The 27,329-nt window shown below is 40.3% G+C and overlaps 1 protein-coding gene across 5 annotated transcripts in view; it reads right to left on the minus strand.

The window, feature by feature from the left end:
* The window catches only part of RAB3C (RAB3C, member RAS oncogene family), a 362,916-nt gene that overhangs the window by 191,165 nt on the left and 144,422 nt on the right, over positions 1–27,329 (minus strand). The window lies entirely within an intron of this gene.

A 27,329-nucleotide genomic window follows, 5' to 3' on the forward strand; every position in this document is an offset into this window, starting at 1 on the left:
TCTTGGAGATGGACATGACCTTTGAGAACCACCCATTCCAATATCCCGTTTGACAGGTGAGGAAACTGAGACTCAAGAAGTAACTTGGCAAATTAAAGGTACAACTTAGAGAACTCAGGACTCCTGACTCCTCGTCCAAATGCTGTTTTCACTCTGTCCCATTATCCTGAAAACAACAGCACATTGTCCTATTAATACGTTTCATTTTCATTTGCAGCCTCATCTGAAAGCTCTACAGCAACACCTATTAAAAGTATCTTCACTGTGAAGTTCTGGTATTACGGGACCTAATCATATACCAAGCTGAAAAGATTGAGTAATGATCCACTGGTGAGCATGTAAACAATTCCTAGTTAACATAAACATTATTTCCACAACATTTTATTTGTATCATGCCATGCTTTAATGTATTATAATTTCACTTAATTTCTCAGCCTTTCTCCTGGTGAAAATAGTATGTTCTCAGGATTTCCGAAAATAGTTGTATTTCACTAAGAAGCCCACTTTCCAGGCAGCACTAGTGGTAAAGAATCCATATGCCAATGAAGGAGACACAAGATGCAGGTTCAGTCCCTGGGTTGGAAAGATCCTCCGGAGTAGGAAATGGCAACCTGCTCTAGTATTCTTGTCTGGAAAATTCCATGAACAGAGGAGCCTGGTGGGCTACAGTCCTTGGGGCCACAGAGAGTTGGACACGACTGAACTATGAAGCAGCAGCAGCAGCCTATTTCTTATGGAAATAACCTTACAAAGATTTTGGAGATCAGCACACATAATAGCAGATGAAAAGTGAAACCTCAATTAAATATGAGCCACACAGACTACAAACAAAACTCTTCAGGGTAAATCACATTTTATTTTGAAACTGTATCCAGTTAGTGATCTCATGTTCACAGTCAAAGTGCTGACATGAAGGAAGGTAAAGAGGTTCATGAAGAGTGAATGCGCTTGAGAAGAGAATAAACTACGTCAACTGTTTTAGGGGTGCAGTACCAAAGTATGCAAATTTTGGTTAAATGTCAAAAGTCCAGGAAAATATGTTGGGAAATAACCAAGTTACTTACTCTAGAAAGTCTAACTAGAAACACTCTATTGCTTTACTCCAACAGTAAGGTCATCACACGGGCTTCCCTAGTAAAGAGTCTGCCTGCAATGCAGAAGACTCTGGTTCAATTATTGGGTTGAGAAGGTCCCCTGGAGAAGAGATAGGCTACCCACTCCAGTATTCAGGGGCTTCCCTGGTGGCTGAAATGGTAAAGAGTCTGCCTGCAATGTGGGAGGCCTGGGTTTGATCCCTGTGTTTGATCCCTGTGTTGGGAAGATCCTCTGGAGGAGGGCACGGAACCCACTTCAGTATTCTTGTCTGGAGAATCCCCATGGACAGGGGAACCTGGTGGGCTACAGTCCATGGAGTTGCAAAGAGTCAGAAATGACTGAATGACTAAGCACACACGTGCACAAGGGCATCCGGCATGCTGGTTCATGCTGCTACTTGTTAACTGTGACCTTGACCAAGTTATTTAACTTTCCTGCTCTATAGTATATTCATCTTTCAATGGGGGATGATAAGGGTACCTAAAATATAAGGCTGTTGTAAGAGTCAAATTTTTAAGCATTAAGAATAGTGCCTGGCATGAGTCAGTGTCAAGCGTTTGATAATTATTATTATTATCTTCAGGAAAGGAAACAGCAGTCAGTCAGTCAGCAGCAGCCCACTGTCGATCAATCAGGAGGAACAGAAGAAGGAGCACTGAAAAGGACCTGAGTGATAAGTGATTCAGTCACTTGGTAGAGGAAACACTTGGTTGCGACTTGCTGAAACAGAAACAAGAGTCGAGCTCTCCTCTGTTCAGAAGTCCTCCTGCAAAATGTATGGTGGCCAAAGTATATGCATGAGTTTGTCAGATGTCATTCCATATTGATTGTGTAGATATGGCAGCCGGAATTCACTGTGAATCATTGAGGGCAAAGCTGGACTGAGTCAGTAATGGAAATGAGACAAGACCTGATTTTGACCATGATGTTGGCTAGGTTGTACATGTAACCAACAAAATTAAAATGCCCCAGCTGTCACACAAAGCAGGCATAAGGCTTCCTCTTAACTTACTTTCACATAGTTACACATCAGGCATAGAATTTAAACAAACAACTGCATTTCTACAGTATATAGATTTTTAAGGTGACAAATACATAATGTGTCTTTGATAACATTTCCAGATTTTTAGGCATATTTTTATGGGCTCCTTAACTTTTCTGATGTTGGAAATGAATAATTATATAACTCTGCTTTGAAATTTGGCAGATCTTTAAGAGCTATTTGGCTAACTTAGAACATTATCACATTCAGCACAGCCCAGGAAATCCAAAATCACCAAAAAGGGAAAGGCAGTGGAATAGAAATGTGTCTTTTCCATAGATGCTGAGAACAAATCACTTCTGTTGTTTAGCAATTTTTTCCCCTCAAATTATATCTGAGCCAAGGCTTTAGAAAATGTTTTTAATCCATCCTTTGGGAACATTTTTATTTTAAAGACTGTATGTAGGCCTAGAATAGGGGGCATTATCACAGGCCTTCCCAAAGGATCATGAGTAGGTACCAGGGGGTGTCCTGGCTTCTGAAATTGTATGTTGTTTGGATATGTCTGCGACAGTAAAGCTGCTGGGAGAGGAGACGATAGTAACTGCCATCAGAGTCTCAAAAGATTTTATAATTCCCCCATTATCCTCCTCAAAATAAATAAACAAATAAACCAACCAGTCTGGAGAATACTGAGAGAGGTATAAAATGATTAGCGGTTGTGTGCATTAATGAGGAACATTCATGCAGATGGTATAAATGGCTGCGTGTCACCGCTTCTCCAAATCCTCAAAACAGAAGAGGGCAAAGGCCGAAAGAGATAATACTCTTCAGAAATCTCCTAATCGTCACATGGAAAAAGCATTGGTTAAGTGGAAAAATATGAAGAGTTGATATTTATGAGAACTGAAGGATGCGGTTCTGGTTGACTTGACCTTGGTCTTGCCCATATGACCACTATTTAGGATCATGACATCCTCTAGGGCAGGATCAAACAGAGATCACACTAACATAATTCATTCATTTGATCTTTTTAACACTGTGGAGTTAATTTTGTTAGGTCTATTTTGTAAATGAGCAAACCAAAGCACAGCAAGGACAAGTGACTTGCTCAAGATCAATTTAAGGACCAATTATCAATTGAGCTGGCATGTGACCCAGACATTCTGATTCCTGAGCCAGTGCACCTAACACAGAGGTCCTCCTGCCTCCAGGGAGGGTAGAGCTGACCAGGAACCTGAATTTATTACCATCACTATTACTTGTGCCACAAATTTGGGGCTAAGGAAGCTTATTAGGAAGCAGACTAGATGTGAGCTGAGCCTATTCCCCTATTCAGATTTTACCGACACCCACGTTCTAGCAGCCTCTAGGTGTAGTGTGCTGTGATCTGGGGAGCAAGCTCTTAGAACACAGTGTTGTGTCTTAGGAGTGGGATTTTCTCTAATTCTGTCAAGGGGAATTGGTACCATATGTTACCATGCTGGGGATGGAGATTTGATTTCAACAACAAAGGACACATTTGAAAGTCATCAGTTGTTTGAGCCTATAGCTAAAAACATACACACATCTACTGGCACTTAGAATGTGAAAAACTATTAGGGGAATCTTTCACAGGAGGCCATGGGAGACTAGAAAGAACCTTAAACTAAGAATTAGGAGCCTCTAATTCTAGTTCTGGGTTAGATACTAGCAGGAATGATTCCTCATTCTCAGTTACAGTGTTTTCATTTATGAAAGGGTATATTAAACTAGATATGCTGAGGTCTTTACTGAAGGACTGATGCTGAAGCTGAAACTCCAATACTTTGCCCACCTGATGCAAAGAACTGACTCATTTGAAAAGACCCTGATGCTTGGAAAGATTGAAGGTGGGGGAGAAGGGGACGACAGAGGATGAGATGGTTGGATGGCATCACCGACTCAATGGACATGAGTTTGAGTAAGCTCTTGGAGTTGGTGGTGGACAGGGAAGCCTGGTGTGCTGCAGTCCATGGGGGTCACAAAGAGTTGGACACAACTGAGCAACTGAACTGAACTGAACTGATGATTAGACCCTGCTTGTGTGTCATAACTCTGTACCTCATGTGGATTTAGAAGATATGATTTTTAAATTTGTGTCATCCTCTCCATATAGGGGACAAGGTTGTGGGATTCATTAGAACCAATAGCTGAGTTAAATAATGATTTTGTGGAATACTCAAGTGCCAAAGAAATTTCAGTCATTTTGAGGTTAAGTAGAATTCCAGATTGATATCAAAAGTTAATTTAAAACTAGATTCTCAATTTGTCTCCCAGGCTCCTAACCTCCCACCCCTATACCCAAGCTACAAAATAAATTATAGACAGCGTGAACCGTTCCTTTACAAGCTGATTTTTCCATTTATCTCTGAGGTTCAGGTCAATTTGTTCCACTTAGTTTTCTAATCACTTTTCTCTAAAGAGGAAAGGAAGAAACACAACTTAGCATGACAGGCTTTTAAGGTAGGCAACTGCAATAAAAAATTAATAAAATGTCAGTGCCACTGGGATATAATATTAATTTCAGGATGTGCATGGATAATTTATATTATATACTAACAGTATCTACAGTGGGGCCATTTCTACTCAAGCCAAAGACTCTCCATAGTCTATGTCCATGGTACGAGAGTCAAAACTGTTTCACCCAAGAGACGTTTCACCTGGTTTGAGCCCAGTGGGAGGTAGAGATTATCACAAGTCACAAATATATCATACTTGTGATTACCACATGTCACAAATATAATATACATAGGATAATACCACAATAAAGCAGGTATCAGGAGACTATCATAGGAGTTAAGCCAGGTTAAAATAAATAAGACTCACATTTACCCAAGTAGATTGCTCTGGTGTTATTAAGTGCGCATTTTTTTTCCTTAATGCTATTGATTCCCCTTAGAAACTTTTGGTAAAATGCATCAATATACCTCATGGGGCTGCCATGAAGATTAAATTATATAATACATACACAATTCTTAGAAAGTATCTGGCATATGCATGTAGTAAATTCTCAAAAAATGATTCTCTTTTTAATGGCTGAGTAATACTCCATTGTGTATATGTACCACAGCTTTCTTACCAATACAATACATTAATGCATATATATGGAATTTAGAAAGATGGTAATGATAACCCTGTATATGAGACAGCAAAAGAGACACAGATGTATAGAACAGTCTTTTGGACTCTGTGGGAGAGGGAGAGGGTGGGATGATTTGGGAGAATGGCATTGAAACATGTACAATATCATACATGAAACGAATCACCAGTCCAGGTTCGATGCAGGATACTGGATGCTTGAGGCTAGTGCACTGGGATGACCTAGAGGGATGGTGCGGGAGGGAGGAGGGAGGGGGGTTCAGGATGGGGAGATTCATGTTGATGTATGGCAAAACCAATATAATATTATAAAGTAATTAACCTCCAATTAAAATAAATAAATTTGTATTAAAAAATGATTCTCATTTCATCTGTTAGGAGTGTTGTCTCTTGGCAAAGCAGCTGCTTAAGGAAATCCTCTCCTTACACAGTAAAAATCAGGGATAGACAGCCCAGTGCTGATAAGGAAGCTTCAGGACTCCATCAAGGTCCCAGATCCTTCCATCTTAAAAGAGATTGACCCAGACTTGCCTGAGTGTCCAGGAGCCTCCAGCGGAGGCGTGGGTCGGTGGTGGCCTGCTGCAGGGCTGGGGGCACTGAGTGCAGCAGTGCATGCATGGGATCCTTTGAGGGAGGTCACTATCTTCATTACCTCCACCATAGTTTGGCCCCAGGTAGATAGCAGGGAGGGAACGCAGCTCCACCCATCAACAGAACATTGGATTAAAGATTTACTGAGCATGGTCTCACCCATTAGAACAAGACCCAGTTTCCCCCTCAACCAGTCTCTCCCATCAGGAAGCTTCCATAAGCATCTTATCCTTCTACATCAGAGGGCAAACAGACTGAAAACCACAATCACAGAAAACTAACCAATCTAATTGCATGGACCACAGCCTTGTCTAACTCAGTGAAACTATGAGCCATCCCATGTAGGGCCACCCAAGATGGACGGGTCATGGTGGAAAGTTCTGACAAAATGTGGTCCATTGGAGAAGGGAATGGCAAAATTCAGGATTCTTGCCTTGAGAACCCCATGAACAGTATGAAAAGGCTAAAAGACAGGACACTGAAAGATGAGCTCTCCAGGGCACTAGGTGCCCGATATGCTACTGGAGATCAGTGGAGAAAAAACTCCAGAAAGAATGGAAAGTTGGAGCCAAAGCAAAATCAACACACAGTTGTGGATGTGACTGGTGATGGAAGCAAGGTCCTATGCTGTAATGAGCAATACTGCATAGGAACTTGGAATGTTTGGTTCATGAATCAAGGCAAATTGGAAGTGGTCAAACAAGAGATGGCAAGAGTGAATGTTGACATTCCAGGAATCAGTGAACTAAAATGGACTGGAATGGGTGAATTTAACTCAGATGACCACTATATCTACTACTGTGGGCAAGAATCACTTAGAAGCAATGGAGTAGCCATCATAGTCAACAAAAAGAGTCCGAAATGCAGCACTTGGATGCAATCTCAAAAATGACAGAATGATCTCTGTTCATTTCCAAGGCAAACAATTCAATATCATGGTAATCCAAGTCTATACCCAGACCAGTAATGCTGAAGAAGCTGAAGTTGAGCAGTTCTGTGAAGACCTACAAGACCTTCTAGAAATAACACCAAAAAAAAAAAAAAAAAGATGTCCTTTTCATTATAGGGGAATGGAATGCAAAAGTAAGAAGTCAAGAAACACCTGGAGTAACAGGCAAATTTGGACTTGGAGTACAAAATGAAGCAGGGCAAAGGCTAACAGAGTTTTGCCAAGAGAATGTACTGGTCATAGCAAACACCCTCTTCCAACAATATAAGAGAAGATTCTACACATGGACATCACCAGACGGTCAACACCAAAGTCAGATTGATTGTATTCTTTGCAGCCAAAGATGGAGAAGCTCAATACAGACAGCAAAAACAAGACCGGGAACTGACTGTGGCTCAGATCATGAACTCCTTATTGCCAAATTCAGACTTAAATTGAAAAAAAGTAGGGAAAACCACTAGACCATTCAGGTATGACCTAAATCAAATACCTTATGATTATACAGTGGAAGTGAGAAATAGATTTAAGGGACTAGATCTGATAAACAGAGTGCCTGGTGAACTATGAACAGAGGTTCGTGACATTATACAGAAGACAGGGATCAAGACCATCCCCATGGAAAAGAAATTCAAAAAAGCAAAATGGCTGTTTGAGAAGGCCTCACAAATAACTGTGAAAAGAAGAGAAGTGAAAGCAAAGAAGAAAAGGAAAGATATTTGAATGCAGAGTTCCAAAGAACAGCAGGGAGACATAAGATCACCCTCCTCAGTGATCCCTGCAAAGAAATAGAGGAAAACAATAGAATGGGAGTCTAGAGATATCTTCAAGAAAATTAGAGATACCAAGGGAACATTTCATACAAAGATGGGCCCAATAAAGGATAGAAACAGTATGGACCTAAGGGAAGCAGAAGATATTAAGAAGAGGTGGCAAGAATACAAAGAAGAACTGTATAAAACAGACCTTCATGACCCAGATAATCACGATGGTGTGATCACTCACCTAGAGCCAGACATCTTGGAATGTGAAGTCAAGTGGGCCTTAGGAAGCATCACTACAAACAAAGTGAGTGGAGGTGATGAAATTCCAGTTGAGCTGTTTCAAATCCTAAAAGATGATGCTCTGAAAGTGCTGCACTCAATATGCCAGCAAATTTGGAAAACTCAGCAGTGGCCACAGGACTGGAAAAGGTCAGTTTTCATTCCAATCCCAAAGAAAGGCAATGCCAAAGAATGCTCAAACTATCCTACAACTGCACTCATCTCACACGCTAGTTAAGTAATGCTCAATATTCTCCAATGCAGACTTCAACAATATGTGAACCATGAACTTCCAGATGTTTAAGCTGGATTTAGAAAAGGCAGAGGAACCAGACATCAAAGTGCCAACATCTGCTGGATCATCAAAAAAACAAGAGTTCCAGAAAAACATCTATTTCTCCTTTATTGACTATGCCAAAGCCTTTGACTGTGTGGATCACAATAAACTATGGAAAATTCTGAGACAGACGGGAATACCAGACCACCTGACCTGCCTCTTGAGAAATCTGTATGCAGGTCAGGAAGCAACAGTTAGAACTGAACATGGAACAACAGACTGGTTCCAAATAGGAAAAGGAGTACGTCAAGGCTGTATATTGTCACCCTGCTTATTTAACTTGTATGCAGAGTACATCATGAGAAATGCTGGGCTGGAAGAAGCACAAGATGGAATCAAGATTGCCGGGGGAAATATCAATAACCTCAGATATGCAGATGACACCATCCTTATGGCAGAAAGTGAAGAAGAACTAAAGAGCCTCTTGATGAAAACGAAGGAGGAGAGTGAAAAAGTTGGCTTAAAGCTCAACATTCAGAAAACTAAGATCATGGCATCTGGTCCCATCACTTCATGGGAAATAGATGGGGAAACAGTGGAAACAGTGTCAGACTTTATTTTTTTGGGCTCCAAAATCACTGCAGATGGTGACTTCAGTTGTGAAATTAAAAGACGCGTACTCCTTGGAAGGAAAGTTATGAGCAACCTAGACAGCATATTAAAAAGCAGAGACATTACTTCACTAACAAAGGTCCGTCTAGTTGAGGCTATGGTTTTTCCAGTAGTCATGCATGGATGTGAGAATTGGACTATAAACAAAGCTAAGCACTGAAGAATTGATGCTTTTGAACTGTGGTGTTGGACAAGACTCTTGAGAGTCCCTTGGACTGCAAGGAGATCCAACCAGTCCATCCTAAAGGAAATCAGTCCTGAACATTCACTGGAAGGAAACTCCAATACTTTGGCCACTTTACGCGAAGAGCTGACTCATTTGAAAATACCCTGATGCTGGGAAAGACTGAAGGCAGGGGGAGAAGGGGACGACAGAAGATGAGATGGTTGGATGGCATCACAAACTGAATGGACATGAGTTTGTGTAAACTCCGGGAGTTGGTGATGGACAGGGAGGCCTGGCGTGCTGCAGTCCATGGGGTCGCAGAGAGTCGGATACGACTGAGCAAGTGAACTGAACTGACCTGACACAGGTATTACTACAATGCATTGACACACCATATAGTGTGTCTAAAGGCATCATACTAAATAGTATGATGATTTTGTTTTCCAATTCTATGGCAATGGGTTGTCTCCTTAGGACTAAATGCCCAAAGTTTCAGAAGCGACAGAAGAAATCTTTGGCTTTGGTCACCCACACGTCACCACTTGTCTTCATGTCTCTCTTCACTTTTGCAGCAGCACTTTCCGTGAATCACCTCCATTATCCTGTGAGTCAGTTCCTACGTAATTAGCTTCCCATTCATCATTTGTCTTCAGAGGTGTTGCAGTTTCTTCCTGAGGAAGGTGCAGGCTTTTCTGCTCCTACCTCGCTGAGGCCTCTAGCTGATTTGCACCTAAAGTGCAGCCCAGTGGATTACAGACAGCTCCCATTTCTAGTTCTGGTTGCACAGCCAACTCTGGCTGGCCTGGGGGGGGGTGCTCCAAAGTGTGTGGTATACAGGCCGTATCACCCGGGAGCTTGTTAGCATTGCAATTTCTGGCATCAGAATCTCTGGGCGTAGGGCCTAAGAATCTTTTTTTTTTTTTTTCCAGCTTTATTGCAGTATAATTGGCCCAGGAACCCATGCTTTTAACACTCTTCATATAATTCTTTTTCATGCTCAAGTTTGAGAAAAATTGTCTCCATCCTCTCAGTGGTTTTCAGCATATCTCTAACCTAAACACTTAGCAGAAATAGAGATGTTCACACTTCAGGTTATCCACTCAGACAGAAGAATAGCTTATTTGCCTTCTCTGTCAACTACCATTTACAAGCAGGAAATGCTTTGAATATTTTTGGTTTAATTATAGTCAGCTACAGCAGAGCTGGCTGGGGGAAACAGGAACATTCCAAACATAATAAAATGCAGTCAATTATACTGGGCTGTGCTGATTTCCTGAGGGACAGTGAATGTTGCCCTATCAGGCAGTCCCTACCCGAATAAACATAGCTGCCTAGTTAGTGGTTTACTCTCTCACACCTGTGTATTGGAACCTGCCAGAAGCATTGAAATAAAATAGAGTACAGCCATCATCTCTTCATAAAAATCTACTGCAGCAAACCCAAAGGAGTTTGCAGTGCAGGTAATAAAAAGGGTTTTTTGTGTCACTGAAGAGTTTAGTGAGGGGCATTGACCTCCATGGTCCTCAGTGGACATGTGGATTTCTCATTATCTCCTTCACTTAAGAATTTCCAGGAGGGAAGCATGCCATGGCTTCTCAGGTGGCTCAGTGGTCAAGAATTCACCTGGCAATGTAGAAGACACAGGAGATGCAAGTTCAATACCTGGGTTGGGAAGATCACCTGGAGAAGCAAATGGCAGCCACTCCAGTATTCTTACCTAGAAAATTCCATGGACAGAGGAGCCTGTGGGCTACAGTCCATGGGGCTGTGAACAGTCAGACAGAACTTAGCAACTAAAGCACAAGCATAGCATGCCATGACTTCATGGAGTTTCAGAGGAAACAAGCTTATGAAACGTTCCTATTTCTAAACACTTGAAATAGAATCAAATGCTCTTTGTTTATTCATTTCTCTATTCTAAAATACATTTCTGGAAAGTCTATATGATGTAAGGCACTTTGACGATAGCAGGAAGATATAAAATGAATAATAAAGAGTTTGAATAACCTCAAGGTGAGGCAGTCTCAGGACTTGCATACAGAAGATGATTTTTCCACAATGATGGTCCATTAAAGTGAAAGTGAAGTCGCTCAGTTGTGTCCAACTCTTTGCGACTCCGTGCACTGCAGCCCACCAGGCTCCTCTGTCCATGGGATTCTCCAGGCAAGAATACTGGAGTGGGTTGCCATTTCCTTCTCCAGGGGATCTTCCTGACCCAGGAATCGAACCCAGGTCTCCTGCATTGTGGGCAGACTCAGGTCCATTAAGGAATTAATCAAATGCCGACAGTGAAATGAGTGCTCATAGATTGAAGAGCGTTGAATTGACCAATTATTACACTGCTTCAACATGACGACACTGGTATTATACTTCAGCAGTCATAAAGAGGCTCTTGTTTCCTAGCAAGGCCCAAGCTTTGGTGTGTTCTAACACAGAGAGGCCCATAGTAGCTAATCCCTCAAGAGGACACAGTAAAAGAAATAAGTAGAAAGATGACTGCAACTGAAAAACTTTTTCTTAGATCATATGCCAATATCTTCTGTAGAATAGGAGTTCTCTCGGGTATGATTTACCTCTGCTTCTCACTCATGATGTAGTCCTTACCCTCATAACATTAATACCCATTACCAGCCTAGCAGGACTAAATAATATATTATAATTTTGTGTGAAGTTTTACCCTTAGATACTCTCACAGAGATATGGATGCTTTCCCAACTTGGTTGTGTACACTCAGTCACTAATTTAATAACTATTTACTTAACAAATAATTATTCTAGGTCCAGGGGATTTCATCTCTCTTCCCAGAAGAAGATGTGGGCTCCCATCCAAGTACTAACCAGGCCTGACCCTGCTTAGCTTCTGAGATCAGACGAGATCAGGCATGTTCAGGGTGGTGTGGCTGTAGATAAGATATGGGCTCTACTCTAATGGAACTTAATTATTATTTATTGTGGTAAATAAATAAAAATAATATTGTAATGGTAAAGTTTATGTTATGCATATGTTACACCAAAAAAAGTGAAAAAAAATGACACTTTAGTGTCAGGCAAGAATAAATGCTGGAAAGGGAAATTAAGTGGCATCAGAGAATAGAGGTGATATGGGAATGGGTTGTGTGTCCTTTTAGACAGAGTGGTCAGAGAAGTCCTCTTGCAGGAGATGACATCTGACCAAATGGCATTAAGTGAGCAAGTGAGATTAAGCACATGACTTATGAGCAACTGTACTAAAGGAGGGAGGAAGTCATACTAACATCCTGGAGAAGAGCGTTCCAGGACTGGAGTGCAAAGGGCCTGAAGTGGGAAGGGTCATGGAGTATTTGAGAAATGGAAGGACATCAAGTGTGGGGTACAAGGTCAGCGAGAAGAACAATGGTAAGAAATGAACTGGAAGGGGCTGCCAGGGGCCCAGATCCTACAAATCATATGAGGGGAATTTTGAGGCATTTGGGGGTTTTCAGTGTGATGGGAAGCTAATGAATGATTTTGAAGAAGGTATGAGATTTAATGCACTTTTCAAAAATTAACATTTTACTTGGAAATAATTATAGATTTGCATGTACCTGTAAGAAACAATATACTCTTTACTTAGTATTCCTCAATGATAACATCTTACAAAAACTATAGGACAACATCACAACCAAGATGCTGACGTTGATGCAGTCAAGCCCAGAACATTTCCAGCACCATAAGGATGCCTCCTATTGCCCTTTTTTAGTCACGTCCACTTCCCACACCTTCCCACGTCCCTGCCCCTAGTGTTATTAGTCGCTCTGTTGTGTCCAACTCTTTACAACAGGACTTCAGCCTGCCAGGGTCCTCTGTCCATGGAATTCTCCAGACAAGAAGCAACCATTAACGTGTTCTCCATTTCTATAATTTTGTCGTTTCAAGAAAGTTGAATAAATGGAATCACACAGTATATGACCTTTGGGGATTGACTTTTTCACTTAGCATAAATCCTTGGAGATTCATCCACGTTAGTGTGTTTATCAATACTTCACTCCTTTTTATTGCTGAGTAGTGTCCTCGGTATGAAATGAACCACAATTTGTTTAGACATTACCTGTTAAAGGGCATCTGGGTTGTTTACAGTTTGAGGTTATTAAGAATAATGCTGTTTTGAACATGTATGTACAGTTTCCTGTGTGAATATAAGTTTTTGCTCCTTTAAGATAAATGCTCAGGAATGCTATTACTGGGCCATATGTTTAGTTTTATAAGAGATTGCCAAACTGTTTTCCAGAGGAGTCGTACCATTCACATCCCACCATCATGACATGAAAGGTTCAGTTGCTCAGCAACCTTGCCAGCACCTGGCATTGTCAGCTTCTTCTCATTATGTTTATTTATTATTTTTTACTTTAGCCTTCTAATAATAATTCTAATATGTCATGGTATGACATTGTGGTTATAGTTTGAACTGCCTTAATAATTAATGATACTAAGTAGTTTTTCATATTCGTATTAGCTATTTAAACATATTCTTGGTGAAATATCTGTTCAGACCTTTTGTACCAGCAACATTTACTTTTAGTTTATAATTATATCTGGGTTAATCTTTCCCTTTCTATTTCACCTAGGTAAATTAAGTTACATTTTAAACTTAAGTTCTTAGGAGAAAGGTGACTAATTTCTTTGAAAAATTAAGTGCTAGTTGCTGAGTCATGTCTAACTCTTTGAGACCCCATGGACTGTAGCCTGCCAGATTCCTCTGTCCATGGAATTCTCCAGGCAAGAATACTGGAGTAGGTTGCCATTTTCTTCTCCAGGGGATCTTCCCAACCCAAGGACTAGACTCAGGTAGTTTCTTCTGTCTGAGCCACCAGGGAAACCCAAAATTAATTTTCCAACAAATAAGAATGAGATTTTATTCAAATTTCTTAGTTTTGTGAAATGTGTTTATAAGACTGAATATCTGGGCCAAGGGTAAGCCTTTTGATTGGAACCAATATTAATTTTGTAACCCACATTTCCTATTGAGGTCAACCAAGGAATTAGTCAACAATGCCTCATCTTTACATAACAATGTCTACAGATATAAGGACAAATGAAAGCAACCATCTAAATATCTTAATTCCCCCAAATGTGTTTCATTTTAACTTGAAGAAGAAGAATAATTAAGTAAAAGAATGCATGCTTCAGACAGACTTTTGGTAAGTGTCATCAAATACAGTGAAACACTCTAGTTGTTAACTAGAAAAATGCAGAAGTACTATTTGAAGTAATAAAGAAACATAAGCAGCTGTTTCTGTAAGAGTCAGTGATTATACTCTTATATTCTCTTTCCCATCCTCCCTTCTGTGAAAAGTGAAAGTCTTTGCGACCCCATGGACTATTCAGCCCATGGAATTCTCTAGGCCAGAATACCGGAATGGGTAGCCTTTCCCTTCTCCAGGGGATCTTTCCGACTCAGGCATCGAACCTAGATCTCCTGCATTGCAGAAGCGTTCCTTATCAGCTAAGCCACCTTCTGTAGACACACAAAATTCCTTCTTTGTGGCAGTGTCTCCTCGAGGAAAGAGTGTGCTACACTGATAGGGGCATTCTCCCCTCCCCCTTTTAAAGTCAATTTTATTAGGTTAGAATTTACATACAGTAAAATACACCCTTTTTGAGTAGAGTTCATTAATTTTTTTTTTTTTTGGTCATGTTTAGTTTCCAGACCAGGGATCAAACCCACACCCCCTTAACCACTGGACCACCAGAGAAGTCCCTAGTTCAACAAGTTTTGACAAACATATTATTGCTTAACTATGGCCATGGTCAAGAAATAGAGCATCTTCAAAAGGGAGGACGGAAGGAAGAAATAGAGGTTCTTCATCATCCCAAGAACATCCTAACACCACTTTGAAGCAGGGCACTCCCACCTCTCACCCAGGCAAACCCTCATCTGATTTCTATCACTGTAGCTTAGTGTTCATGTTCTGGGATTTCATACAAATGGATCTATACAGCATGTTCCCTTTTGTATTTGGCTTTGTGCCCTCTGCACGATGTTTTCGAGATTCATCTAGTTTATTGGATCTGAATCCCAACTTACTTATGAGATGTATGGCAACTGGACCAATTACTTAACTTCTGCTTTCTCAGCTGAAAAATGGTCTTATTCATACCTTTCGGATAGGCTTGTTATGCTAATTATAATCAAGGTGTCTGGCTTGGTGCTCTATAATCAGTACGGATATAAACTATATATATATATGATTGTATATTTTTCCTTCACCCCCTCAACGAAAGGAAGAAAAGGATAATTCTGAAGCTGCCACAAGTCTCATTCAAGTTCAACATGTTCTGTGAGCGGAATCAGCACAAAGAGAACTCTGCAATCATTGACTTTATTACTGAATAAAGACACTCTCCTAAATTTCTTGCTCCTTCCCTGTCTCCTTTGGCCTTGGGCAAATTGGCAGCAGACAGCATTGCCTTCCCTGCCCTAGGTTTTACTCTGCCTCGTCCAGACTCAAATGACTTCCAAGAAAAGGGCAAAATGTCCTTTTCCCTCCCCACCCAGAAAAAGAGAATGAGAGTGCAGGCCCCAAGGACTCCAGAGGCCTTCTTATAGACCGCCAACGTAAAAGACAAAACACTAGAGGTCTTCCCTGCTCCTAACAAAGACTTCACCGCCCTGATGCGACTTCATCAAACAGGGACTTTGGACCTGGGAGAGGAAGAGCGGCAGAGATTCAATATTTCCTCCTTGATGGCTCTTTCCCACCAAATCTCTTCCTGCTCACACTAGAAAATGACTGATATTGTGGCTTCTGGTTGCTTTTACCACTGTTATCCCATTTTCTTCTTTTACTTTTTTGTCCCTCTCTTCCTCTGTGGTGAATTCATGCTACTAGAATATGAATGTCCATTCAGAGGAGGCTGAGGTCACAAGAGGTATAACACAAGGCCCATAGTTTTGGCAATTAGCAGCTTAAAAGAGCAGGGTTAATGGATTTAACTAACCTTCCTTTAACCTTCTGAAAGACTTCTCTTTGTCACCGCCCCTGGATGTTCAAACATTGGCACCCACTGGGTACAATCAGGTCACCAACTGAAAGATAGCTCTCACATGCTTGATTAAACTTAGATCTGTCTCTATACACTACTTTATATTAAATAGAGGAACAACAAAGACCTACCATATAACATAATATCTTGCAATAACCTATAATAGAAAATAATTTGAAAAAGAAAATATATATATATATTCACTCAACATTTGTTGAGAGCTTACTATGAGACATAGTCAAACCTCACTCAACACTTGACATTAAGTTTAACCTCCACCGAGGGAAGTAAGTTTTTAAAATCTTCTGAATCATCACTTTTCACACGTCTTTTTATAGGAACCATAGCCTAAGAGGTTTCACTGGGTGCACTTGCAGTTGGAATATATCTATTATTTTTCACTGCTTAGCTGGGGTTTTTGGAACATAACTCCTTCTTGTAAATATATTAAGATACTTGAAATTTTAAGACTTTTCTTCTCTTGGCTAAACAGAACCAGACCTAGAAAAACAGACTGGTTTGAAATTGGGAAAGGAGTACGTCAAGGCTGTATATTGTCACCCTGCTTATTTAACTTATATGCAGAGTATATCGTGTGAGATGCCAGGCTGGTTGAAGCACAAGATGGAATCAACATTGCTGGGAGAAATATCAATAACCTCAGACAGGCAGATGACACCACGCTTATGGCAGAAAGTGAAGAGGAATTAAAGAGCCTCTTGATGAAGGTGAAAGAGGAATGAAAAAGCCAGTTTAAATTCAACATTCCAAAAACTAAGATCATGGCATCTGGTCCCATCACTTCATGGCAAACAGATGGGGAAACAAAGGAAACAGTGAGAGACTTTATTTTCTTGGGCTCCAAAATCACTGCAGATGGTGACTGAAGCCATGAAATTAAAAGATGCTTGCTCCTTGGAAGAAAACATATGACAAACCCAGACAGCATATTAAAAAGCAGAGACATTACTTTGCTGACAAAAGTTCATATAGTCAAGGCTATGGTTTTTTCAGTAGTCATGTATGGATGTGAGAGTTGGACCATAAAGAAGACTGAGTGCCAAAGAATTGATGCTTTTGAACTGTGGTGTTGGAGAAGACTCTTGAGAGTCCCTTGGACTGCAAGGAGATCCAACCAGTCCATCCTAAAAGAAATCAACCTTGAATATTCATTGGAAGACTGATGCTGAAGCTGAAGCTCTACTATTTTGTCCACCTGATGCAAAGAGCCAACTTATTGGAAAAGATCCTGATGCTGGGAAAGATTGAAGGCAGGAGGAGAGGAAGACAGAGGATGAGATGGTTGGATGGTATCACTGACTCAATGGATGTGAGGTTGAGCAAACTCTGGGAGATGGTGAAGGACAGGGAAGCCTGGCATGCTGCAGTCCATGGGGTCACAAAGAATCAGACATGACTGAACAACGACAACAAAATATATGTATATGTGTGTAAGTATAACTGAATTACTCTCTCATAAACTGACAATATTATAAATCAACTATACCTCAATAAAAAAGTATTCTAAATATATCCAAATGAAACTTCTTTAATAAAACTTAAATCTGTCTCATCTAGGGCTTCTCCAGTTGCAGCCCTACTTGCTCAGATGGTTATCTAAAACTTGAATTATTGCAGTGGCTTAGACAAGCATACAATGGTAAATATTAAAGATAAAAAATACACAAAGATAGTTTTAAGCAGCCATATTTTGCTCAAACAAATTAACAATTCCTTGGAGTTGTTACAAACTGTTTTTGCTCTGGATGGAAAGTTTACATGCTTAATCAACACAGGCATGTGTATTAGAAATAACATGGCAAGGAAAAAAAGATATGGACACAGGATTCTAAGTGATATTCACCTGCATTCATTTACAGTCATTTAATTTGCTTATTTCTCTGAATATAATGATATTTGCTGCAGGTAGCAAAATTCTAATGAAAAACCCATGAGACACAACTGTCTTTTAAAGTATGTTTTAGCTTCTATTCTTTCACATGATAACAAATATCCTATTGCTTATTTCAAGAGAGAAATAAAATACTCAAAATTAATACTTTAATGGGACCTTGAAACAAAAGATGAATTTTAGGAGGGCATGAGCATTATCATATTTTAACGTTGCTGCTGCTGCTGCCGCTAAGTTGCTTCAGTTGTGTCTGACTCTGTGCAACCCCATAGACGGCAGCCCACCAGGCTCCCCATCCCTGGGATTCTCCAGGCAAGAACACTAGAGTGGGTTGCCATTTCCGTCTCCAATGCATGAAAGTGAAAATTAAAACTGAAGTCGCTCGGTCATGTCCAACTCACAGCAACGCCATGGACTGCAGCCCACCAGGCTCCTCCATCCATGGGATTTTCCAGGCAAGAGTATTGGAGTGGGGTGCCATTGCCTTCTCCTTAATGTTGCTAGTGCATGGTAATCAAGTTTCTCTGAGTACCTCTCTGCGTCAGAGGCTGTTGGCATTCCTCTACACTCCCCAACTCCAAGCATCCATTCTAGATGATTCCGTCTTATCAGTGGAATGTGAGGGAAGTGAGCCCTATCCATGACAGGTAAGAGTGTATGGCCTTCCAGCCAGCTCTATAACCACTATCACTGTCGGCTCCCAATCTACACCATCAACCTGCTCCTTCACCTGAAATATACTTTCCTTGTCCTGTCTTTGGGTTTGTGTTTTCTGTAATTTTATCTTTTTTTCCCACGTTTTTCATAGCATACCCTATGTTTTAAGTGTAAAGTAATAAAATTTAAATATTTTCTATTAAAAAAAAAAGTATACGCCTTCTCTTCTTTCCTTGTTGTTCAGTCACTCAGTTGTGTCTGACTCTCTACAACTCCATGGACTATAGCACATCAAGCTTCCCTGTCCTTCACCATCTCCCAGAGTTTGCTCAAATTCATGTCCATTGTGTCAATGATGTCATCCAACCATCTCTTCCTCTGTTTCTCCTTTCTTCTCCTGCCTTCAATCTTTCCAAAAATCAGGGTCTTTTTCAATGAGTTGGTTCTTCGCATCAGGTGGCCAAAGTATTGGATCGTCAGCTTCAGTATCAGTCCTTGCAATGAATATTTAGGATTGATTTCCTTTAGGATTGACTGGTTTGATCTCCCTGAAGTCCAAGGGACTCTCAAGAGTCTTTTCCAACATTCTTTCCTTAAAGTTAAACAACAACAACAACAAAAATCCCAAGATGGCAGACTTAAAAGATGGAAGAAGCCTAGGCTTTGCACTTCACAGACAGCCACAGATTAGAGCTACCCAACCTGTTTCAGATCAAGATGTAAGAAATAAAAAAAATACAAGAAAAAAAATTATATTACATCATCATTATGCTATTAGGGTTGGTCTATAATAGCATAGCTATCCTGGCTAACGTAGTCTCCTTCCTATATCTGATTGGTGTGGTATAATGAGGTTTGAATTCACCAATCCAACTCCAGGAAAACACAGGCAGGTATCTTTGCAGACTCATTTACATCCTTATTTTATCGTTGTTTCTGTATAGGATGGGGTGGGGTGGGAAGTGAGTGGGAGGAGGGATAAATGTACCCTTAGTAACAGTCAGGCTCAGGGACGAGATCATCTCTTACTTTTCAAATCCCAGGCAAAGCAGGCAAGGCATAACAATTAGAACTTCCATAATGGACTACTAAAATCTTATGGGTTAAAGGCAACCTTATAATATGTTTCACACTTGTCTACCTGGCAGAGATAGGAACAGAATGTTATATTTTTGTTTCATTTTTATTTTTTGTATCCCAAAGCCTTGGGATACATTACAAATTTAAGGAAAGAGATGATCATCATGAAATCAGTGGCCAGTGAATTTGAACCAATTTTAAGCTCCTTGAGAAAGTATTAACTCTGTTCTTTGTTTGAAAGTCTATTATAGGCAAGTTTTAAAAATCTTTTGTGTTATTTTTTTTCCCCTATAAAAAAGCCAGCTGGGGAAATGAGGCTTGATTCTGCCATCTCAAATAGTAGACTGACTGTTCTCCACTATGAGCACCCATGGTACAACTAAATGCTCCAGCTCACATAGACTCTGAAGGCGTAAACTAGCAGCTTTCTAGGAAAAAAGTCCTGTCATCTCCCTCCCTGGCAAACCTGACTGATATAAGAACAGATGATTGCTTCCTTCTGAGACTAAAGGAAGAAAAAATTTACATAAAGCCTGAAGAAGATTATTTACCCAATATTTGTTGAAAGTCTACCATGGGACAGGCATCAATTCATAAAAGGGACCAAAGAAAATACAAGCAGACATTATCCCTTTCAAAAGAAAATACATAATTTCAATTTGGTATACTTACTCATTTGAAATAAAAAGTACATTATTGGGAAACATATCTTACATACCTATGTATATGAATACATTCAAATAAATACATACATGTATATGGACTTCAAAAAACAATATTGAGAATTACTCTCCAATGGGATTAACTCACATTTTTGTTTAATGTGGTAGATTGCAAAGTAGCCACAATTCTTTAAACCTACCTGTCTGAATGCTCTCTTGATGATGTAACTTTGCAGCTTCTCCCGTCAAAATATGCCAGCTATTTTCCCTCTCCATTGAATTTGGGCTGTTCTTTAATTTTAAGAGAAAGCATCTTTTAAACAATTTTTTGATGTGGACCATTTTTAAAGTCTTTATTGAATTTTGTTACAATATTCCTTCTGTTTCATGTTTTTGGTATTTTGGCCGCCAGGCATGCGGGATCTTAACCCCCCAACCAGGGATCAAAGCCACACCTCCTGCATTAGAAGATGAAGTCTTAACCACTGGACCACCAGGGAAGCCCCCTGAGCTGTTCTCACTTCCTTTGGCCAACGGATATGACTGAAGAAATGACAAGCCAGTTCTGAGTCTAGAGTCAAGAGGTCTTGCATACTTCCTCCCTCTCTTGAAACAAGAGAGGGAGGCAAGATAACATGTAAACAAACCCAAGCTAGCTTACAGGATGAGGAGATACAAGTGACCCAACAGCCCCATTGCCCCACTGACCAGCAAACAGCCAGTCAGTTCTAAGAAGAAGAGCCACTCTGCTGCTGACCACAGATCCTGATCGAGACTCAACCCACAGAACAGCCACCCAGCTGAGTCAAACTGTTGACCCAGAGAACAGTAGGCTATATACATTGCTGTTGTTTTAAGTCACTAAGCTTTAGCCATGGTTTGTTAGGCAGCAAGAGATAAGTGATGCCACCAATATGGGCGAGTTTAATCTATGCATTAACCACAGAAGAATTTTTAGTAGGCTGCTAAATAATCTATTTATCTTTAAAATAAGGCTCTCATTCTTAAACTACAATCCTCCTTTACTCCAGCGCTCACTGTGGTGAACACAGAAGCAAATGGGAGTTTAAATCTCAAATTCACATTTATTTACTACTTACTTGGTAGGCCCTGGGGAAGTCACTTGGCCTCTCAGGTTTTAGTTTGTGCTTCATTAAGATGGAGATTGTACTATTTCACAGAGTTTTGTTGGGAGGAGTAAATAAACCGACACAGGTATATTGCCCATTACTATACCTGCAACATAATGGACACACACAAAGCAGATCTTATTCTTCCCAAACTTTCTTTTTCTTTCTCTCTACTTTTAAGTGTTCAGCGATACCTGAGTGACCTGCTCTGTCACTAGTTAGTTCTAGAACTATCACTCTGGAATAGGGTTAACTAACTTTCATTCTAGTGGCTTCTCCCTTTGCTTAAAAAGTTTTTTCCCATGGGTCTTTTCACAAACTAACTTTACTACACATATAACATCTACCTTTTAAGAAATTATAAATATATTTATATTGTATATGGTCATAAATTATACATTATATATACTATATATACATATATATATGTAACTTGCTTATCACTACCTGAAATTATATATGTATAATCCTATAAATTGGAGAAGGGAATGGCACCCCACTCCAGTACTCTTGCCTGGAAAATCCCATGGATGGAGGAGCCTGGTAGGCTGCAGTCCATGGAGTCGCTAAGAGTCGGACACGACTGAGTGGCTTCACTTTCATGCATTGGAGAAGGAAATGGCAACCCACTCCAGTGTTCTTGCCTGGAGAATCCCAGGGACAGGGGAGGCTGGTGGCTGCTGTCCATGGGGTCGCATGGGGACACGACTAAAGCGACTTAGCAGCAGCAGCAGCATTGCTATAAATACATATTTGATTACTTATTATTATTTGTCTCACCCACTAGAACATCAGTTCTCTGAGGTCTTTGTGTTTGTATCCATACCCCCAGGGATAGCATGTGGGACATAGTAGACACTCAAGGAGTATTTGTGGAATGAAAGTACAAGTGAACAAATGCATCTCAATCATTACTATGAAAAAAACTTACACATTCTTGGAAAGACACTTAATTCAAAGATTTTTTTCAAATGCAATTTTGAAAGACGATAGAAGTAATATGACATGAAGGGATTCCACTGTTGTTTCCTTTATGCATTTGCCTTTTAATGGTTTTTTTTATTACAATGAGAATTTCCTAAAACATTCTCTCATCTAAGGCTGAAGATTTCATTTCAAATTTGGAATGTATGTGAAAGTTGCTCAATCGTGTCTGCCTCTTTGCGACCACATGGACTGTAGCCTGCCAGGCTCTTCTGTCCAAGGGATTTTCCAGGCAAGAATACTGGAGTGGGTTGCCATTTCCTTCTCCAGGGGATCTTCCTGACCCAGGGATCAAACCCAGGTCTCCAGCATGGCAGGAAAACTCTTTACTGTCTGAGCCATCAGGAAACCCTGAAATTTGGACTACTACTTAATTAAATAAGTACTCTCTGTAGTAGGAACTGTTCCTATGACTGAAAACAGTTAAATTATAACTATGAACAGCATAATCAGACATATATAACTGTCATAAAACTAATTTGAAAAGTTGGATTTAAATCTCATCACATAAAATTAAACTCTTTGGGAAACTCTTATTTCTCAGTTTAAAATAGATTCCAACTTACTGTGTTCCCTGGAAAGAATCCATAAATCTTTGACCATGGAAAGTCCTTTTATTACCTGTTGTTAAAAACTATTTCCTTCGGGTAAATTGCACTCTCCAAGCAATCCTTCATTACCTACATGATATATTGTGGTCCAGCAATGGATCTAAGAATGCTTTGGAAACCTTAAATTGCTCCAAGCTTTAAAATCAAACACTTTGAGTAAGCCAGCTCATCTAACAAAAAGAGCAAGTAGATAATCAGGGTGAAAAAAGAGAAAGAAGCAAATGCAGAACACGTAGCAAGTCAGAAAGTATGAATTTTTATACTTTGGGGTTTCATTCCCAAGTCATTTCATCTGAAATGCTTTGTCTGTTCTTCAGGTTGCTAGTATGGCATGAATAATGGGCACCCTAAAAAGATTAGGGCTTCCCTGGTGGCTCAGATGGTAAAGCATCTGCCTGCAACGCGGGAGACCCAGATTTGATCGCTGGTTCGGGAAGATCCTCTGGAGAAGGAAGTGGCAATCCACTCCAGCACTCTTGCCTGGAAAATCCCATGGACAGAGGAACCTGATGGGCCCCAGTCCATGGGGTCGCAAAGAGTCGGACATGACTGAGCGACTTCATTTTCATTTCATTTAAAAAGATTACGTGGAAACTTGCCAGGCGACAGCACGGGAGATCCCACCCATGACAAGGTCATGCGAAGGAGGCCTGATAAACAAGGCTTCAGGACTCGAAGGACTCACTGGGCCATCCCACCCATGAAGCAAGGCTTCAGGACTCAAGAGACCCCTGGACCTGCTCGAGCATCTACCCCAAAACCAGAATCTGTCTGTCTTACTATTATATGTCTTTTCTCCTGGACATGATAGGAGTGTTTCAATTCAAATCCCTCTGATGGGTTTCTAGCGTGCCTGACAGGTTTATCCAGACTCTTGCAGCTACGCATATGATTATTCACAGCCTCCCAACTGTGAGAGGCACGGGATGTCTAAAAATATCGAGCCTTTCCAAGAGTTAAAAACTATTAGAGCAGTGCTGGTGTAGGATTTCACTGTTGAGCCAATGCTTGCTGCCAAGTTCCCATATCCCTTATCCATTGTACACCTGAGAGTGCATTAGTTAACACAGTTGGAATATAAGAAAAACAAATAGTAGCCTTGAATTTAACCACATCAGACCTTTGAGCTAATTGGTTCTTTCTTTGTTGTAACTCACTGCACCTTTGCTCCGTGAGAATGTAACTCTGTTTGATACTTTCTGAGGCTGACACAGATTAGAAATATAAAGAGAAAAAACATTTTAAGGGAAAATAAGTTTTCTGGTTGAGCAGCCTTTATCAATAGAGGGCCATAAAATGTTTACAGACCTCCAAGGCCGGAAGATAATGTACAAAACATTGTTTATGGGAAAAGTATGCAGAAAAAATCCTGGTTTCGATAAGGGCAAAACTGCTGGAGTGTTTGGGCTGGAGTGTTTGACCTTGCATCTTTCATTTCCCTTTTTGGCAGAAAGTGAAGAGGAACTAAAAAGCCTCTTGATGAAAGTGAAAAAGGAGAGTGAAAAAGTTAGCTTAAAGGTCAACATTCAGAAAACAAAGATCATAGCATTCAGTTCCATCACTTCATGGGAAATAGATGGGGAAACAGTGGAAACAGTGTCAAATTTTATTTTGGGGGGCTCCAAAATCACTGCAGATGGTGACTGCAGCCATAAAATTAAAAGACACTTACTCCTTGGAAGAAAAGTTATGACCAACCTAGGTAGTATATTCAAAAGCAGAGACATTACTTTGCCGACTAAGGTCCGTCTAGTCAAGGCTATGGTTTTTCCAGTAGTCATGTATGGATGTGAGAGTTGGACTGTGAAGAAGGCTGAGCGCCAAAGAATTGATGCTTTTGAACTGTGGTGTTGGAGAAGACTCCTGAGAGTCCCTTGGACTGCAAGGAGATCCAACCAGTTCATTCTGAAGGAGAGCAACCCTGGGATTTCTTTGGAAGGAATGATGCTAAAGCTGAAACTCCAGTACTTTGGCCAACTCATGCGAAGAGTTGACTCATTGGAAAAGACCCTGATGCTGGGAGGGTCTGGGGGCAGGAGGAGAAGGGGACGACTGAGGATGAGACGGATGGGTGGCATCACTGACTCAATGGACGTGAATCTGAATGAACTCCGGGAGTTGGTGATGGACAGGGAGGCCTGGTGTGCTGCGATTCATGGGGTCGCAAAGAGTCGGACACGACTAAGCGACTGAACTGAACTGAACTGATGTACAAGTCAAGGTATAAAAGCCCCTTTTGAAAATAAAGTTATGGGCCTCACTCACCAAAGCTTGGTCACCCCATGTCATTCATTCTTTCGCCAACGTCATCCATCCTGAGGGATCCCTGGACTCTGCTGAGGTTGGACCCCGGCATAAATTGAAGACTATGGGACTTAATATGCACAAAACTCTATCGTAATTTTTCTTTCAATTAGGATAAAGTTTGTCTTTCTGTGACTTCAACTTCCACTTAAAGGCAAATGATGTCCAAATCTCTGTCACCAGTTCCCATCTCTGTCAAGGGTGTCAACAGTCCTCACCAAGTAAACGTCTTATCACCATGTCATCACCAATCATCACGTTAACATGGCCCATGAAAACTCAGTTATCTCCTGTATTATTTATTTATCTCATCCCATGACATGGTCACCTACCAGGCTCCCCAAGCAAAGTCTTAACAGTTACTCTTTCTCATTCTCATTCTCTCTTATTCAGTCAGCAGGAGCTATTGTTTCTACCCTCAGATACCGAACTGACCATCTTTCACAGTCTGGTCTCATGCCAACTCCCCACATCATTGCCCTTCATTTTCCCTTCATTCCTTCAGGCTGCTGAAGATTATGCTTCATGGGAGGTGTTGATTTGTTAACAAGAAATTTTTCCCAAATTCAATATTCCTCCTTATACCAGTAAAACTGTAAATGCATATACTGTTACTCTTTCATTTTGGTGTTTCATAATTTTATGCATATTTAAAACTTAATTTACTTTTTAGAGAAATTAGTTTTTTCATACATTTGTTACTTAAGTACACTTATTTTAAAAATATGTTAAAAACACCTAATGATTGCAATTTTTCTTCCAGATTTACACAAAAGCTCACCCATATCAATTTCAAGTAACAGTAGCAAAAAAAAAGAAGAACCTTAGAAGAGATTATGATACTAAGTGAAATAAATCAGAGAAAGACAAATATCATATAAAACCACTTTATGTGGAATCTAAAAAGTGATACACATGATATTTACAAAACAGAAATAGGCTGACAGACATAAACCCCCCTTATGATCATCAAAGGGGAAAAGGAGGAGGAGGGATAAATTAGGAGTTTGGGATTAAGAGATATACATTATTATATATAAAACAAATAAACAACAAGTACCTATATGGAACAGGGAACTACATTCAATAACTTGTATAATGTATAACATAAACAAATCTGAAAAAGAATATACATGTACATATACACATGTGCTTAGTTGCTCAGTCGTGTCGGACTCTTTGCAGCCCGATGGACTGTAGCCTGCCAGGCTCCTCTGCCCATGGAATTCTCCAGGCAAGAACACTGGTGTGGGATGCCATTTCCTATTCCAGGGAATCTTCTCAACTGGAATCGAACCTATGTCTCTTGTGTCTCCGGCTTGGCAGGCGAATTCTTTACTACTAGCGCCACATATCAGAGAAGGCAACGGCACTCCACTCCAGTACTCTTGCCTGGAAAATCCATGGACGGAGGAGCCTGGTGGGCTACAGTCCATGCGGTTGCTGAGAGTCAGACACGAATGAGCTACTTCACTTTCACTTTTCACTTTCATGCACTGGAGAAGGAAATGGCAACCCACTCCAGTGTTTTTGCCTGGAGAATCCCAGGATGGCGGAGCCTGGTGGGCTGCCGTCTATGGGGTCGCACAGAGTCAGACACTACTGAAGCGACTTAGCAGCAGCAGTAGCAGTGCCACATATATGTATCTAACTGAATCACTTTGCTGTACACTTTAACATAACATTGTAAATCAACTGTACTTCAATGAAAAGTTGTTTTGAAAGAATAAAAGATCCTTAGATACACCAATAAAAATCAATACCTTTTCTAAAGAAACAGAAATTAAAAAAATAAAAAGTAAAGTTCCAACTCACTCTAACAATAAAAATCTTGAAATATCTAGGAATAAATTTGAAGACAAGTAGGAAGATTTTATTTAGGGAATATCATGTAACACTACTGAAGAGTGAAATGTGAAAACTTGATAAATGAAGAATCAACACTTTCTTCGCTGTAAAAATGCAATAACATGAAACTGTCAATTCCCCCCAAATCCATACAGAATTTAATATGACCAAAATAAGAGCCAATACTATTTTATAAGTTATCAGAATTTTTCCAAAGTGTATCTGGAAGAATAATAAAGGAAAATTTC

Source organism: Ovis canadensis, chromosome 16 (assembly GCF_042477335.2).
Source record: "Ovis canadensis isolate MfBH-ARS-UI-01 breed Bighorn chromosome 16, ARS-UI_OviCan_v2, whole genome shotgun sequence".
Classification (NCBI taxonomy): Eukaryota; Metazoa; Chordata; class Mammalia; order Artiodactyla; family Bovidae; genus Ovis; species Ovis canadensis.